The sequence below is a fragment of the Puntigrus tetrazona genome, chromosome 23 (genome assembly GCF_018831695.1).
Source record: "Puntigrus tetrazona isolate hp1 chromosome 23, ASM1883169v1, whole genome shotgun sequence".
NCBI lineage: Eukaryota > Metazoa > Chordata > Actinopteri > Cypriniformes > Cyprinidae > Puntigrus > Puntigrus tetrazona.
Window position 1 is genome coordinate 662,160 of NC_056721.1, and position 16,883 is coordinate 679,042.

General features: G+C 40.8%; 1 pseudogene; it reads right to left on the bottom strand.

Moving 5' to 3' along the window:
- Positions 1-9,894: 9,894 nt before the first annotated feature.
- On the bottom strand, positions 9,895-15,289 carry LOC122329152 (annotated as a pseudogene).
- Between the last annotated feature and the right edge of the window lie 1,594 nt (positions 15,290-16,883).

Genomic DNA, 16,883 nt, shown 5'->3' on the forward strand with positions numbered 1-16,883 from the left:
ACTGTTTGTAAATTCACATTAGGAGCCGTGAAATTTTATGTACTGTAATGTAACAGACAACCATTAGCAATGGTTAATTGTTTTCCATGCCTCTCTGTAAAATTTATGACTATGGTCACAACGATCATCACTGAGCACTCACACAGAAGCACATGGAAACGGTTGAATGTAAATTGATAGAAGTTGTTTGTTGATCCCTAATATATTTGCACATAGACAGATCTGAGAGATCAGTGAAGAACATGAAGCAATGGTCATTGTGGCCAATCACAGTCATATCTGTTAAACGCATGTATATGATGGCCAATCAAGAGTGTTTAAGAATTGGCTCAACTGCGCTCATTTTCTTTACTGACTGGTACAAAAGTCTGTACTATCAACAACACTATCTTCACATTAGTTTATTGACTGGTCTGACTGAGTAGCTGGACACATTTGATGTAATGAAAATTTAGGTTATAGCCATTATGCTTATTGTACTATATATATATATATATATATATATATATATATATATATATATATATATATATATATATATATATATATATATATATATATAGATATATATGCACAAGTCAGAGAGTAATCTTTTCAAAAGTGAAAAACACAGACAACAAAATTAATAAATGGATAAACATTTTGGGTAAAATATTATTTAGGTTACTAGTCATTTATCATAAGTATGTGAAAGGGAAACATTGAAAATGGTTCATGACATTCATAGAGTTTTCCTCCCCTACCAATGACAGGACTTGATTGCAGCTGGACAGGGAATCCTTGAGCACCCCTGTATTCTGGTCATGGGTTTGTATTTTGTATATTATTATTTGTTTGCTATTGACAACAAATAAATCCTTAATTTCATTTGTTAAATGTGGATTTTAAAGGTTAAATTACATACAGATGACTTAAAACAAACAAAGAAAAAAGTCAAACTTAGTTTAAGTAGCCTTTTATATTTTTTATTTTAAATATCTGTTTGCTATTTGTTTAAGGTGATGGACGATTTAAGATTTCTGTGGATCAGGAAATTATCAACGACCACATCCTCTCTCCCATTGTGGCCCTAAGCTACACATTCTCTTTGTTTTATGTTTTGAATATCAAATACCCGAAAGAGATGGCACTTTCTCTCGAATTTATTCAGAGGTAAGCCATGCATGCAATGTTGAGAATAGAGAAAGGGTAACAAACTTAGCACCTGGAGGGCTGCAGCGCCCTGCAGAGTTTTATTCCAACCCTGCTTCAGCATACATGCCATGTTGTTTTCAAATAGGCCTGAAGGACTTGATTGGTTGGATCAGTGAGCTCCGCCCCCTGTTATAGCGTATGCTGTTGTATTGTGAAAGATATTAAATCTTGCTCCAGGGTTAAATCTTAATCATTAAGCATGGCAATTGACCATTTAATCCGTGCTCAAACATTGTCATGTTTCACCCAAAAGTTAGATGTTTGTCATTCATGTTGTTCCAATCCAGTACTGCAAAAGATATTTTAATGGTGTGTTTTGATATTTGAAAGTGTCTTTCCTTTGCATGCAACTGTTTGGTTACACACATTCTTCCATATACATTTTCAAGAGAAGAACAAAACTCTTTTTTTATGTCCTCACAATGCAAAAAGCATTCAAAACACCTACAGAGAGCATGAAGTCTAGTGCACTGTTTTTGCTCTTTCGACAACAAAAATTCCAAACCCAGCCACAGCACTGTTTTTCTGTTCTGAATGAATCAGCCGTTTAATCACTTCAATCACTATGAATCGCTTATTAAAGGAGACTTACTGCCACCTACTACCTATTTCACATTTACAGTACCTTTTATTTAAATCATTTTAAATGTCAGATTACAATGTTTTTAGTATCGCATGTATGCGTTGTAAAATTAGGCCTTTGTAAATTGAAATAAAAATATGCAGATTTATGTACTTTATATACTTTAAATGTATGCATCGTTTTTATGTAAAATGTCTTACATTAGGTTAATTAAGATTCTATAGGTTGTATCAAACGAAAAGATTTGTACTACAAAATTAGAACTGACTAAATGTTTGTTGTTTACACCTGAATGTAATATTAGAATAATTTGAACATTTTGATGTGTACTTTATCCAATTGAACTTAATTGGGCAAAACATTTTTACTCAATTCTAAACCTTGTCTGCGTTTTACTTATGTCATTCATTTCTTTACCTGCAAAGTTAAAGAAAGTTGCTGAGATAAGGGGAAAATTCTGTCATTTAATCTTAAAAAGTAGTAAAAGTACTTTTTAATAGTGTTCTATACTTTTGGTATATGAATTTTACTCATTTTAAAACCTACAAGCCTGTTTTATTCCATTTTATTCCGCCTACTCTCGGAAATCTGTTGGCTGGTGTAGCTGTCAATCATCGCTGGTCACTTGTGACGTCGTGTGATCTCTGCCAATTGCGATCTGCCTGGAGACCTTTAAAAGTCGAAGCGGCAACTGGAAGGGGCCTGTTTTTTGGTTTAAGTTGCTACTACTGTTATTGCTTACGAGACTAGAGTGTGGTTTGTTGGAACGACTGGTGTAAACTTCTGTTATTTCTGACATGTATGTTCATGACGAAACACATGTCTTTATTTATTTAGCCGCTTTATGCTCCATTTAAACTTGTGATCTAATTGCTGACTTACAGACACGGGAGACGTGGAACAGCTTAGTAAGTCACGTGACATACACATCTTGCACGTGGATTTAATTCTGTATTAGATTCACTAGATAGTGAAGTGCGCTAAATGTGTATTTTTGTGTTTTGTAGTTAGAGTAAGTTAGGCGCATTTGCGCTGAAGATTTCTTTTCCACATTGTTTTCTTATTTAGAGGATTGGGCGGAGACAGTGGGGATCTTTTTTTGTTATATTTATTTCTTTGATTTGTTTTAGCGCTACTTTCAGTTCCTCTCCCGCTTGTCTTGATTATGTATATAATTTCATGTTGTTTGTTACCTTGTGTCCTTAGATGTTGTAAATAAGCATGGTTTTGGGAGCAATAAATCTTTTATGGTGCTAAATATGATGTCTTGCGCTTCTCTTGCCACTTCTACCTGAAGCTTCTTCTTTTGGTCATCTCAATGTTACTCCTTTTAAATTCCTAGACAAAAATTCCATCTAAGGTCAGAACATTTATTGGGGCTCGTCCGGGATATTTTTTAAATATTTCCGGTAGAATTAAAATATTTCCAGGATAGTTATTACCGGATTGTTTAACCCTTCGGTAAATAAAATGACCAAAGAAATCGCTGTGGTGGTGGCAATAGAATTTGTTGACCGTGCAGTAGGTTAGTGTGACCTTAGGTAAGATTGTCGTAGTAAGTAGCAGTTGTAGCAATTTTGAGCATGTAACAAAAAAAATGTTCAGTTTAGAAGAATTTGTTAAGAGTCCCTCGTTGAAGCTGCTTAATGTTTGTCGGAAACAGGACTTGATTTTGGTGGCTGATCATTTTAAATTGAAAATTAATAAACAGGATCGTAAAGTCGAAATTAAGCAAAAGATAATTGACCAGTTAGTTGAGCTTAATGTGCTTCTCACGCCAAATATGGAATTGGAGGAGTCGGCTGATCATTTAAGTCCTGGTGTTAAGGCGTTTGCTTCTGATGGAATGGGAGATAAGAACGTGTCTAGTGGCCAAACCGATGCAGATGCAGGGGTGGAGACCGTTGCAGATGTTGGTGTTGGACTGCCACCTTTTGAACCGCTCTCTCCGCTCTCTGTGGGTTCGCGAGACGATGCGCGGCTGAAAGTTCGCATGGCACGCCTATATTATGATTCACAAGAGCATGCCCGCCAGGCTGAACTTGACTTACGCTTGCAGATACGCAAAACTTGAGATCGAGGCTGAGACGCAAGTGAGGCTGCGCCAGCTCGAGTTGGACGCTCAAAGGAGCCTGTGGAGGCTAATCAGCCAGTTCCAGTTTCTTCTTCAAATGTTTCTTCGGTGTCGAGTTTACCCAGTCCCAATTTTGACGTGAGTAAGCACATTGCTCTTGTTCCACAATTTAGAGAAACAGAGGTTGATTCATATTTTAGTGCATTTGAACGGATCGCGACTGTTGCATTGGCCACCTGAATTCTGGTCTCTGTTATTGCAGTGTAAACTTGTGGGAAAGGCTTTAGAAGTGTATTCCACGTTGTCACTTGAAGAAAGTTTGAAGTATGATTTCAGTTAAGTTGGCGATATACGTGCATATGAATTAGTTCCTGAAGTTCACAGGAATGCACAGGAAAACTTCTAATCAAACTTTTGTGGAATTTGCTAGAGAGAAGGGCACGTTTTTTGATAAGTGGTGTGTAGTTAACAATGTGGCAGATTTTAATTGTTATGAGCTGGTTCTCTTGGAAGAATTCAAGAATTGCTTACCCGGAGAAAGTGGTTGTTTACCTAAACGAACAAAAGGTGAATTTTTTGTCACAGGCCGCTGTATTAGCTGACGAATATATTTTAACCCACAAAAATGTCTTTGTTCACTCTCGTGTGGAAAACGCACCTTCTGTTCCATTTTATCTAACACTCAATTCGTGCGCTCAAAAGTGTACCAAGAGTTAGTGAGGAACGTGACTGTTTTTATTGTCACAAGAAAGGGCACGTTGTTGTGGATTGTCCCCGACTTAAACGAAAAACGGCAAAATCAAACTAAACCAGTAGGCTTTGTAAAGACTTGTAACCAGACTGTGGCTGTACACTCCAAAGATGATGTGGATGAGACGCCCGTCCTTTTATTCTTAAGGGGTTAATTTCTTTGACTGGTCGTGATAAAGATCAAAAAGAAATTACAATGCTTCGCGACACAGGTTCTATGCAAAGTTTTATTGTTGAAAGTGCAATGAAATTTTCTGATGAGACTTCTTGTCACTCCAGTGTGTTAGTGCAGGGAATTGAGATGGGATGTAAAAAGGCCCTTGCATAATCTGCATTTGAAAAGTGACTTGTGTTCTGGACTTGTCCGTGTTGCAGTTTGTGCTTCACTGCCTATGAAAGGGTAGATTTAATTCTAGGCAATGATTTAGCTGGAGGGAAAGTTATGCCATTATTGGAAGTTTTGGACAAACCGACAGAATGTGCATTTGATGAGGTTGGTGAAGCTTATCCTCATGTTTTTCCTGCGTCTTGTGTTACTCGCGCACAGTCAGCAGAAAGAGATTGCTTTGAATGACTCTTTCTTTTCTTCTGTCGTAGATGGAGAGGAAAATTTGGAATGTGAGAAAAGAAATCAGAAAGGGTGAAAAATTCTTATGACATGAATTCGTTGATTTTAAAATCACACGAGAGGAATTAATCACTGCGCAGAGAAAAGACGAAACCTTGATCACACTTTTTAATTCTGTAATTCCATACGATGTGGTTAAGATGAAATCAAGTGCTTATATTTTGGAAAAGGATTTGTTGATGCGAAGTGGTGTTCATCACCTGACCAAGCCGAATGGGATGTTTTTTATCAGATTGTTGTTCCTCTCCCATATCGCCCACATGTGTTATGCTTGGCACATGATCATCCACTGTCGGGTCATTTGGGCATAAGGAAAACTTATAACCGGATTTTAAAGCACTTTTTCTGGCCTGGGCTGAAAACCGATGTAACGCGCTATTGTCGATCTTGTGACGTATGTCAAATTGCGGGAAAGCCAAATCAGGTTGTTCCACCAGCACCGTTAAAACCAATACCTGTTCTTGGCGAACCATTCAACATGTCCTCATTGATTGTGTAGGACCGTTGAAAAGTCAAAAAGTGGTAATCAATTTCTGTTAACAGTGATGTGTCTAGCCACTCGATTTCCAGAAGCAATTCCTTTGAGAAAAATCACTGCACCTGTTGTTGTCAAGGCACTAGTTAAGTTTTTTTCGACATTTGGTCTGCCTAAAGTGGTGCAAAGTGATCAAGGCACCAATTTTATGTCTAAGCTTTTTAATCAAGTCATGCAGACTTTAGGAATTACACATCGTACTTCCACTGCATTTCATCCAGAAAGCCAAGGTGCCCTGGAGCGCTTTTCATCAAACGTTAAAGTCGATGTTGCGAAAATATTGTTTGCAGACTGGTAATGAGTGGGATGATGGCATTCCTATGCTTATGTTCGCTATCAGGAAAGCATTCAAGAGTCGCTTGGTTTTAGTCCAGCGGAACTAGTTTTCGGACATCAGGTACGTGGTCCATTGAAAGTTTTAAAAGACCAGATTCTGGAAGAAGACGGTTTGAAAACGAATGTACTGGAGTACGTAAATAAAGTTTCGAAGCGCTTATGCATAAAGCTTGCTCGATCGCAAGAGAGTTTCTTGCCCAGACGCAAAAATGTATGAAACGTAAAGTTTGACAAAAAGCTGTTAAGCGATCCTTGAAACCTGGTGATTTAGTTCTGGTTTTCTTGCCTATTTCTGGTTCTTCACTGTCAACTCGATTTTTCGGTCCTTATATAGTGAAAGAGAAATTGAGTGAAACGAATTATGTCATCTGTACTCCTGACCGAAAAACGAAAACTCGTGGTTTGCCATGTAAACATGTTGAAGCTTTATCATTCGAGATCACAAACTGATGTGAATGACAGTACTTCAGACCCTGCCGTTGTTTCTGTTGCGTTCGTGACAGAAAAGCCTATTACCGATGCTGAAGAAGACGGGCGTAATGTTTCAGAATATTTCTCAGTCGACTGTGAGGTTATGTAATTCTGAAATATTGAAAGATCTTGGTTCACACTTAACGAATTTGTCTATTGATCAGAAACGTGATCTTGTGAGGCTCATTTCTGAATTTAAATGTCTGTTCAAAGATGTACCTGCGTTAACTAATGTCATTCAGCATGATATTGATGTTAAAGATGCTAGACCAATCCGACAGCATGCATACAGAGTGAATTCGTTAAGCGCTCAGTTATGCGACAAGAAGTTGATTATTTGCTGAACAACGGTCTTGCGAAGCCTAGCTCTAGTCCATGGAGTTCTCCGTGTATTTTGGTACCAAAACTGGATATTATCGCAGCTTCTGTAGAAACTTCTCGTCTGTGGTTAGTCCTTTAACGTCACTTCTGAGTCCTTTTGCTTTTGTTTGGAATGCAGAATGCCAATACGCTTTTGAGAGTGTAAAACACTATTAAGTAGTTCCCCTGTTCTTGCGGCTCCTGATTTAGAACGCCCATTTAAGCTTGAGGTGGATGCAAGTAATGTTGGGGCTGGTGCTGTTTTATTACAGGATGATAAGCAGGGTATACCTCATCCAGTAAGTTATTTCTCTAGGAAGTTTAACAAGAATCAGTTAAACTATTCAGTCATTGAAAAAGAGACGCTTGCTTTAATTTTTGCATTACAACATTTTGAGGTTTATCTTGGATCTAGTGTGCAACCTTTGGTAGTTTTTACGGATCACAGTCCTTTGATATTTCTTTCAAAGCTGTACAATCATAATCAGAGGTTGACTCGGTGGTCACTTTTTCTGCAGAGTTATAGTTTGGATATAAGACACAAAAGGGGCGCTGATAACATATTGGCGGATGCTCTTTCAAGAGTGTAAAGTTTTGTTTTTCCAAAAGAGTTAATTCTTAAGTGGGGGAGTGTTACGAACCATACACTGGTTTTCGTGTGTATGTTCTTTTTCTTTTTCTCTCTGTTCTGTCACTTTTAGTGTTTTCTAGGTACCGCCTACTCTCGAAATCTGTTGGCTGGTGTAGCTGTCAATCATCGTTGGTCACTTGTGACGTCGTGGTGATCTCTGCCAATTGCGATCTGCCTGGAGACCTTTAAAAAGTCGGCGCGCAACTGGAAGGGGCCTGTTTTTTGGTTTTAGTTGCTACTACTGTTATTGCTTACGAGACTAGAGTGTGGTTTGTTGGAACGACTGGTGTAAACTTCTGTTATTTCTGACATGTATGTTCATGACGAACACATGTCTTTATTTATTTAGCCGCTTTATGCTCCATTTAAACTTGTGATCTAATTGCTGACTTACAGACACGGAGACGTGGAACAGCTTAGTAAGTCACGTGACATACACATCTTGCACGAGGATTTAATTCCTGTATTAGATTCACTAGATAGTGAAGTGCGCTAAATGTGTATTTTTGTGTTTTGTAGTTAGAGTAAGTTAGGCGCATTTATGCTGAAGATTTCTTTTTCCACATTGTTTTCTTATTTAGAGGATTGGGCGGAGACAGTGGGGATCTTTTTGTTATATTTATTTCTTTGATTTGTTTTAGCGCTACTTTCAGTTCCTCTCCCGCTTGTCTTGATTATGTATATAATTTCATGTTGTTTGTTACCTTGTGTCCTTAGATGTTGTAAATAAGCATGGTTTTGGGAGCAATAAATCTTTTTGCGGTGCTAAATATGATGTCTTGCGCTTCTCTTGCCACTTCTACCTGAAGCTTCTTCTTTTGGTCATCTCAATGTTACTCCTTTTAAATTCCTAGACAAAAATTCCATCTAAGGTCGTGAACACAGTGGTTTTGACTGGTTCAACTATTACAATGTAAAAGTTTTTGACAGTGCAGCGGTAATACTGCATACATGCACTATTGTCTTTTGCTGTTCAAAGAAGGAAAGGAAACGCGTATACAAGTAATTTGTGCATGAGATTTTTTTTTTAAAAAACCTGCACAATTTTTTTTAGTTGGTTTTGCTTTTTTTTGCTTGGTTTTTTACTTATGGAGCTTAACTTTTTGGCAGTACTACAATAATATTCAACACACAAGTGCTGTTACAACGCAAGCATTTTCTGCAATGACGATACACATTGTTCTTTCTGCAGTTAACTTTTGTTTTGTGTGTGTGTATGCGTGCATGTGACGATCTGCAGTCCTGTGTTTGTTTTCCTGTTGTTGTGTTTTGTTTTTTTTTAATAGAGCTTAACTTTTTGAAGGTACCACACTAATATTGTACACACACTGTTTTAATGTTGCTTACTTGCTTGTAGGAATGTTATTTGAATGTTGGTGTTTTTAAAATTATTGTATTGCAGTTTGGTGCATGTCATATGTAACACAAAAGCTATTGATTACATTTAATGTTTATGTCACCAAGCCAGCAGAGGGAGCTCTTACCTCTGGGTGATCTGCGATCACTCCCTCTGCTGCTACTTCTGCTACTCTGCTGCTACTGCTGCTACTGTTAGAACACTATAAATGTTGTAGCAGGCCCCTCACCTGCAGGTTGCATTGTTCGCCTGTATTACTGTTAGATTGTTGTTTCCCGAGTTTCCTTAGTCTTAGATTCCTTGGTTTTGACCCTGCCTGTCTTCTGTTGTTCTGATTGTTTGCTGCCTGACCTGACCTTTGCCTGTTTTTGGATTTTGTTATTGCCTTGCCTCTGATACTCCTGTTTGCCCCGATTGACGCCTGCCTGCTTTGACCATGCCTTCGTTTAATAAAAGCCTGCAATTGGATCCTGTTGGGAAAATCTTCGTTGTTTCCCTCCCAGGTTCAGGTCTGTCAATGATGAGATTTACTTTTAAATTTACTATCTTAATTAGTTTAATAAAGTCCGAATAATTGAGACTGAGCTCAGGATACATAACAACAGCATTAAAGGCATGCAGGGCAGTCCTGTATGATCACACTACATTTCACACAATATTTATATCCTTGTGCTTGCGTCTTCCTCCCACTCAGGGTGTCCTTCACAGAACTAGGTGCAGTTGTTTCTTCTCGACCAGTAGATGGGCTCAGCAATCTCCACTCAGAGCCTTTATGAGGCCTGGGCACAGTGCTTCTATTGAGTAAAACCTGTAAAACATAAATCCTTTAAAACGTAAATCCCACAATCCCCTCTCTTGATCTCTTTGAAAGAGATCACAACCTTTGCTCCACTTCTTCCTCACAGTGAATCACCTGGCATAGGTCAAATTCCCACAGGCCATCTTTTCCTTTTTCCCTTACCAGAGTTAGTTTAGTTAGTTTAGTTTTGCTATTATCTGAACGTCACTGTTGCAAAATACCTTCTCTAAAATCTGCCTTACCTTGTTAAATTCCAATTGGTCGAGTCCACAACTTATTTTTGGGGCAGCTAATACCGCACTTGGTCTTCCTGACACTTTTGTTTTAGTGCTTTTAGACTCTTTTCTAAGTTTTCATAGGTGGGCAGGTCCCTGCTCCACCACTTAGTTACCAAATGGTATATAACTTTTTCCCCGTGTATTGTCTTCACACAGTCTCCTGGCTCCGATATGGTTTTGTTCAATTGTTCCACACCGTGTTTTTCTCTGATTTGTTTTGCTACCCCGGCCCCTAGCCCGTAGTCTGCTCCAATACAATGTGTGATTGAATGTGTTCTGGGATTTCTAGTAAATCCTTTGCCTTAATAATACTTTAAAATTCTTATGTTTCAGTTGTGGTAGTTGGAGGCTGATTTCTCAGTGTCTTGTTGTTTGTCTCCCTTCTCGGGTTGGCCTGTTGCTGTTTCCCGTCTCCCGTCTCTTCTCCCCTCTCTCTGACCTTCTCGAAGGTCAGCTCGAACTGTTGTCAGAGGCCTGCTAGGGGCAGAACAGAAACAGCAAGCAGACAGGTGAAACCATGTGTTACCTTTTCCAGCCAACTGTACGCAGTGCGAGGTTCGCGCAGTTATTTTCATGGGCTCTGACCACCTGGAGGCAGACCATTTTCGTTTCATTTGTTTCAGCCTCACCCACTGCTCGTCAGGTCCTCTTTTCGTGTCCAATTCCTGTTGCTCTATTTCAGGCCAAAACTTCTGTGGGGAAAATGTGTGTTAATAACAGCTCTTACTTTTTGTTGGTAGGCCTTAGGTGTATCAGTGTACCCATCCCCAGGCATTGGGGCCCAGGGGCCAGGAAATTGGCGTCCAGTGGATAATTCAAAAGGAGTAAATCCAGTGGTTCTGTTTTTTGAACATCTCACAGACATTAAGGCTATTGGTGATGCTTCTACCCAATTCAGAGAAGTGCTTGTACAGATTTTGGCTGTTTTGTTTTTAGGGTCTGGTTCAGTCGTTCAACTTTACCTTGGCTTTGAGGATGGTAGACTGCTCCATATGAGTGCTTCAATCCTAGAGCTGACTCTACTTGGTTCAGATGCTAATTTTTAAAGTGTGTACCATTGTCTGACCTTATGACTTTGGGGAACCCATGTGTAGGTATGTAGTGATTGATGAGGCATTTTATCACTGACATTGCATCCTCCTGGCACATGAGTAAGCTTCGGGCCATCCTGTGAAACTATCCACCATGACCAGTAAGTATCTCTTTTTGTGGACAGGATTTATCAAGTCTGTGCAGTCAATCACAGTCATGTACCCAGGGCCTCTATCCGCGGGAAGTGGCCAGGCAATGGATGTGTGGTGGGCTTGACATTATATTCACTGCAGGTCTGACATTCAGCAATAGTGTTACTGATCATGTGTGGTAGAAACGGATGCCACCACCCCTTTAACCTTTTGGGTCATATCTTTTGAATTACTATGTGCTAGTGAGACAGCGACTCTAGCTGGCAACACAGGGCTTCCTTCTGGACCTCTCCACAGTCCCAAGGCTGTTTTTGTTCCCCTTTTGGTAACCAGGTAGTTTGTTCTTCTGGGGAGGATGCAGCTTGCTCTCTAATTATGAACTCTTCTGTTAAGGCTGGGTCTAAATTCAACACCTCATCTTGTGCTCTGACCATCATCTGTAATGGCACGTAGCCAGCTGCCTGCTTTGCTGCTTTGTCTGAGGCTGCATTTCCTACAGATACAAAATCTGTGCCATAAGTGTGTGCTGAGCACTTTACTATGGCCACCTCCTTTGGTAGTACTATAGCTTCTAGCAGTTGAGAGGCTTCTTCTGCATGTTTGATTGGCTTCCCTGTTGATGTCACAAATCCCACTTTGGCCCACCCTTGCAGCTCAACTGTAGCTGCCCCTACTGAATAGGCAGAATCTGAATATATGTTCACCCTTTTACCACTTCCCTTTTGCAATGCTGATGTTAAAGTTAATAATTCAGCTCTTTGAGCTGATGGTTTAGTTGTCAACTTCTGTTAGACTGTTACTGTCAGGTCATCTCCCTCCCTACACTGGACACCACTGCATACCCAGCAGAAAGAGTACCCTGATCATTTCTGAAACAACATCCATCACAAAACAAGGTCACGTCTGGTGATGACAGTGGCCTGCTACTCATACCCTCCCTGATCTTGCTGTTTTTTTACCCCTTCCTCACACACATGTGGGCTCTCCATCCACCACTAATTCTGCCATATTTATGCCCTTGTGTTCATGTACAATGTTTGGTGCAGTCAATATTTTGATCAATTTGTTTTGCCTTTGTGCAGAGAATGTGAACGAGAGGAGGTAATGAATGCTACCAGTGAGTGGTTTGATAGAATTATCAATTGGTGTCCCATTACCACATGATTGTTTTTTTTCGATCATTTTAGCTACGCCAGCAGTGAATTGAGCACAAGGGGCTTGTTTCTGTTCCACCACGTCCAATGGAGCACTCACATAACTCAACACTTTCTGGTATAGCACACCACTCACAGTTTTGCCCGTGGTTGTCACATCTAAATGGAAAGGTTGGCCATAGTCTGGGGTTTGTAGAGCAGCAGCCTTTGCCATGTCCCCTTTTAGGGTAATGAAGGCCTGTTCAGCCTCTGTTGTCCAATTCAATTCACCCTTACTGTTTTTCATTCCAATTTCCTTCACTAAAGCTCTCAGAAAAGCTGTTATTTCAGTGTAATTCACAATATACTGTCTGCTGTAACCTATTAGGCCCAGAAAAGACAACATATCTTTCACATGTTTGGGTTTTGGGTGGTTTAGTATGGCTTGTTTGGTGTCATTTGTCATAGAGGTTCCCTGCCGACCCACTAATCGTCCTAGAAAAGTGACCTCTGGCCTGCAGACTTGCAACTTTTGTTTGCTTGCCTTCAACCCTACCTCAGCCAGAAGTGACAGCACTGTGTCTATCAGACAGGTGGCAGCAGATGTAGATGCAATGAGCAAATCATCCACATATTGAACCACAATTGTGTTGGTATCGACTGTCAGATTGTCCAGCAGCTTTCTTAGCTCTTGGTTGAAAATGCCAGGGCTCAAAATGAAGCCTTGTGGTAATCTGGTGTAAGTGTACTTCCGGCCGTTGTATGTGAAGGCAAACACGTCCCTACTCTGCTCTGCTAAAGGTATACAGAAAAATGCATTTGCCAGATCTATACAGGAGAAGTGGGTGTGTTCTGGGGTCAATCTGGTTAAAATGGTGTAAGGATTTGGAGTGGGCAGTGGTGTAGTCAGAACCCTCTCATTTATTTTTCTCAGGTCATGGACCGTTCTATATTTCCCTGTGGAGTGTTTAATGACAGGCAGTATTGGGGTGTTCCACTCAGAGGTGGTCTCACACAGCACTCCCTTGTTCAATAGACTCTGAATGGTGGGGGCAATACCAGTCATGGCCTCACAAGTATTTCTATACTGTTTCTCCTTTACCACTGTTGTTTTGTCTATTTCAAAAGACACTGGCTGAATATCACAATAACCCACATCCTCACTTCCTGTTGACCATAACTTTTCTGGCAGGTTGGCTAGCATCTTTTAGTCTTTTTACCATGGGGCCTAAGGCCTTGGCTCCATGGTGTTTACTGATCATTAAGGAGATGTGTGGTATAGAGACAGTTTTCATTTCAAACCATTGTTCCTCACTTAACCTTACTTCCACAGCTACCCCTTCCTTTCCAATGTCGATGACTGAGCCTTTCAGGTTGGTATATTTTTGATCTACATATTGGCTAAACTCTGTTGCATAAACCTCATCATTGCTTTTGTCATAGTATAGAGTACAGTGTAATGGGTCAGAAACTGGCAGGAAGTGTCTCAACAGGTCTGGTCTCTGGTTTATCAGCTGCCTAAAGTTGGTTTGTTCTGGATGCAGCACTCTGACCCAATAAATGTCCACCCCCACTCTTCCTGCTGTAGTTAATACCCATTGACCAGCTGCAGGTGCTAGACCACCCTTAATGGAGCAGTTTTGTGTTTTTCCATTTGGAAAAGTTAAAATGATGCCCTCTGGGCTACACAGAATTTTCACCCCCAATTTTACTAACAGGTCTCGTCCGAGGAGAGCAGAGGGCACACTGGCAGAGCATAGGAAAGGGTGCATGACCTTTTGACCTGCTACTTCTACAGACAGAGGTTTGTATTTTGGCCAGGCTACAATTTCCCCAGAGAACCCTTTGACTTCCTGTACTTCACAAGAGAGTGCGTCCTTTCTCAACCATTCCAGCCTGATGGTAGAGAAGGAGGCCCCAGTGTCCACTAAGGCCTGTACTTGGCTGTCTGTTGACCAGTACAGTTAGGTAGGGCTCAGCCTCAGCCCCCTTATTGGTTCTCTGTGGGTCTTGTCAAAAATCCGCCTGGTCTGCCTGGCCCCAGACTGGGCTTTGTCTGGGCACCTGTTGGTAGGTAGACCATGGGACATTTCTGGGGACACCTCTTCCTCTTCCCAGAGGCCCTCCTCTAACAGGAGCCCGTCCCCGTGCAGGAGGTTGTCCCCCTCTATTCAGTGGGCAGTCTCTTTTCCAGTGATCACCTGCTCCGCACAGATAACACCCCTGCTCTCTCCCTGGTCTCCCGTAATTCCCCCTATAATTTTGGTTTTGCCACCCATGTCCAGAAGGTGGCCAGTCTGGCAGCGGGTCATATGGATAATCACGTGGGCCCTGAGGCTGATAGTTTGCTGCCCCTTGTGACACTTCCTGTCCCTTCATCCCCTGATTCATTACAGGCATTTGTAGAGCTCCCTCTCTAGGCTTCTTTTTATTCTTTTCTTTTTCTTTTTATCCCTTTCTTGTTTTTCCATGGCGCTGTCTACATAGTAAATGAAATACCTGGCCCATGTCTCTCCACTACCCCCACACATTTCTGGACTGTTTTCTACTTGTTGTTTTGCTTTTTCGGGAACTCCCTTCATTACTGCCTGCTGGGTGCTGCCCTGTCCTTTCTTCCCATTCAGCTTCTGTCCTATGCAGATGTGCTGATGCAGATTCTTCTGCTCCTATCTTAAATTTGATAGATTGATAAGTCATTTTTGGTGTTGGATAGAGGTTTGTAAGAGCTCTGCTTATTTGGGTAATTACTTTGGACAGTGGTTTCTCTTTGGCCATGTCTTCTACTCTAGCTTCATCCTCTAGAGTAGTCATCTGGGTTCTGGTAAGCAGATGTCCCATTAGGGCCCTAAAGTCCCCAACTGCTAGTTCATTACCATGGGTTAATGTGGTGAGTTTATTTAACCATCTCATTCCTCCCTTAGTTAGATCTGGCAATTTCTGCAGTACTGCATGCATGTCTGCATTTCCCCATGGTCTATACTCTGGATTCTGGTGTCCTCCTATCCTGTACAGTGGATACTGGGTTGGGTATGTTGTTCTAACCCCCATGTCTTTCTTTAAATTTAAGGCTTGTAATAAGGTGGTTCCTGAGGCACCTCCTTCTCCTTTGTGGGGGCTGGTAGCTGTACCAGCCCTGGGTGGGGCCTGTGCCGCCTGTTTAGAACCCCAGTCTATGTCCAGCTCATATCCAGTGATTTTTACACTATCCTTTTCTTCACCCTGACCTTTAGCTAGGCTTAGCCCTTTCACTGAATCTTCCCTACATTCTCCTCTGATTTCCCTTTCCCTTCTTTCGAGTTCTGTCCTCAGCATTCTGACATTTTCCTCCTCATGTATACTTTCTCCATACAGACTACCTACTCTGCTTCCACATGCTGCCTCCTCCTTATGCACACCCGTCAGTCTCTTCCTTTCTCCAGTCAGCTGCCCTACGCGTCGCTCTAATTCCTCTACTTCCTGAGTTCTCTGAAGTATTTCTCTGTCTAACTACTGTTAATGATTGAACTCATGGGTTGTTTTGTCAGTTCTTCATTTATTAGCTCTCTTACTCTTTTTTCTTCTTCTTCTAACCTAGCCTCCTCACTTGGTTCTACCTCAACTGTTCCTCCTGTCAGGACAAACCTTCCATTTATTCTGCTCCATATTCTAGTCTGATAGGCCTTTTCTTTCACCTCTTTTTCTAATTTCCCTTTAGTAAAAAATGTTGCAGCTTGCCTGTTCTGTACCGCCATTTTATGCTCTTTGTCTGCTCTTTCTTTTTCTCTCATTATGGCCCTTAATAGTTCCCCTTTGATCTCAGTGGAATTGTTCCACCCATTAATACACTCTAATTGCTTCCATGCCTTTTCTAATTCTCTTGTCACCTTTGGTTTTTCTTTAATTTCAGCCTGTGCCAACATTTGTCTACACAATTTATCCCATACTTCCTTATAGGTTGTCATCAGTTTATATTTTACCCTAGTCCAATTACACTTCTCACAATTTGGATTATGACCAAACAGTCTGCACCATCAGGTTATTGGGGTGTTTGTATGTCTAACTTTTCTATGCTTCCCTATGGGTAATAATTGGCTTTTTATTATATAATCTAACACCACCTACTTTCCCAGGATCAGTGTCCTTAATACAGAAACCACTGTGTGTGTACTGCTTCTTTCACTCTTGTTTTATTTCTGTCATTCACTGTCCCAATCTCTTGGGCTCATGCAGGGGGCTCATAAAACATTTTGCACAGCACATACACATAATATCAAGTAGAAAAACTCAGAGCCTTTATGAGGCCTGGGCACAGTGCTTCTATTGAGTAAAACCTGTAAAACATAAATCCTTTAAAACATAAATCCCACAATCCGCACGCCTCAGACCCCTCATTCGTGACAGAATGCAACCTCACACCAGGATCCAGCAGCTTTTCACCTTTTCACTTTTTCAGTTTCTAGAGTTCGGTTTAGGGACTGTGGGGTCAGCTTTCACGTTGGGTGTTGAGGAGGAAAAGGACACCGCATGTTGAGACTATTTCACTCAAACGGCTCTTTACCAGGAAGGATCAACTCAAAGCGAAATAAAACAC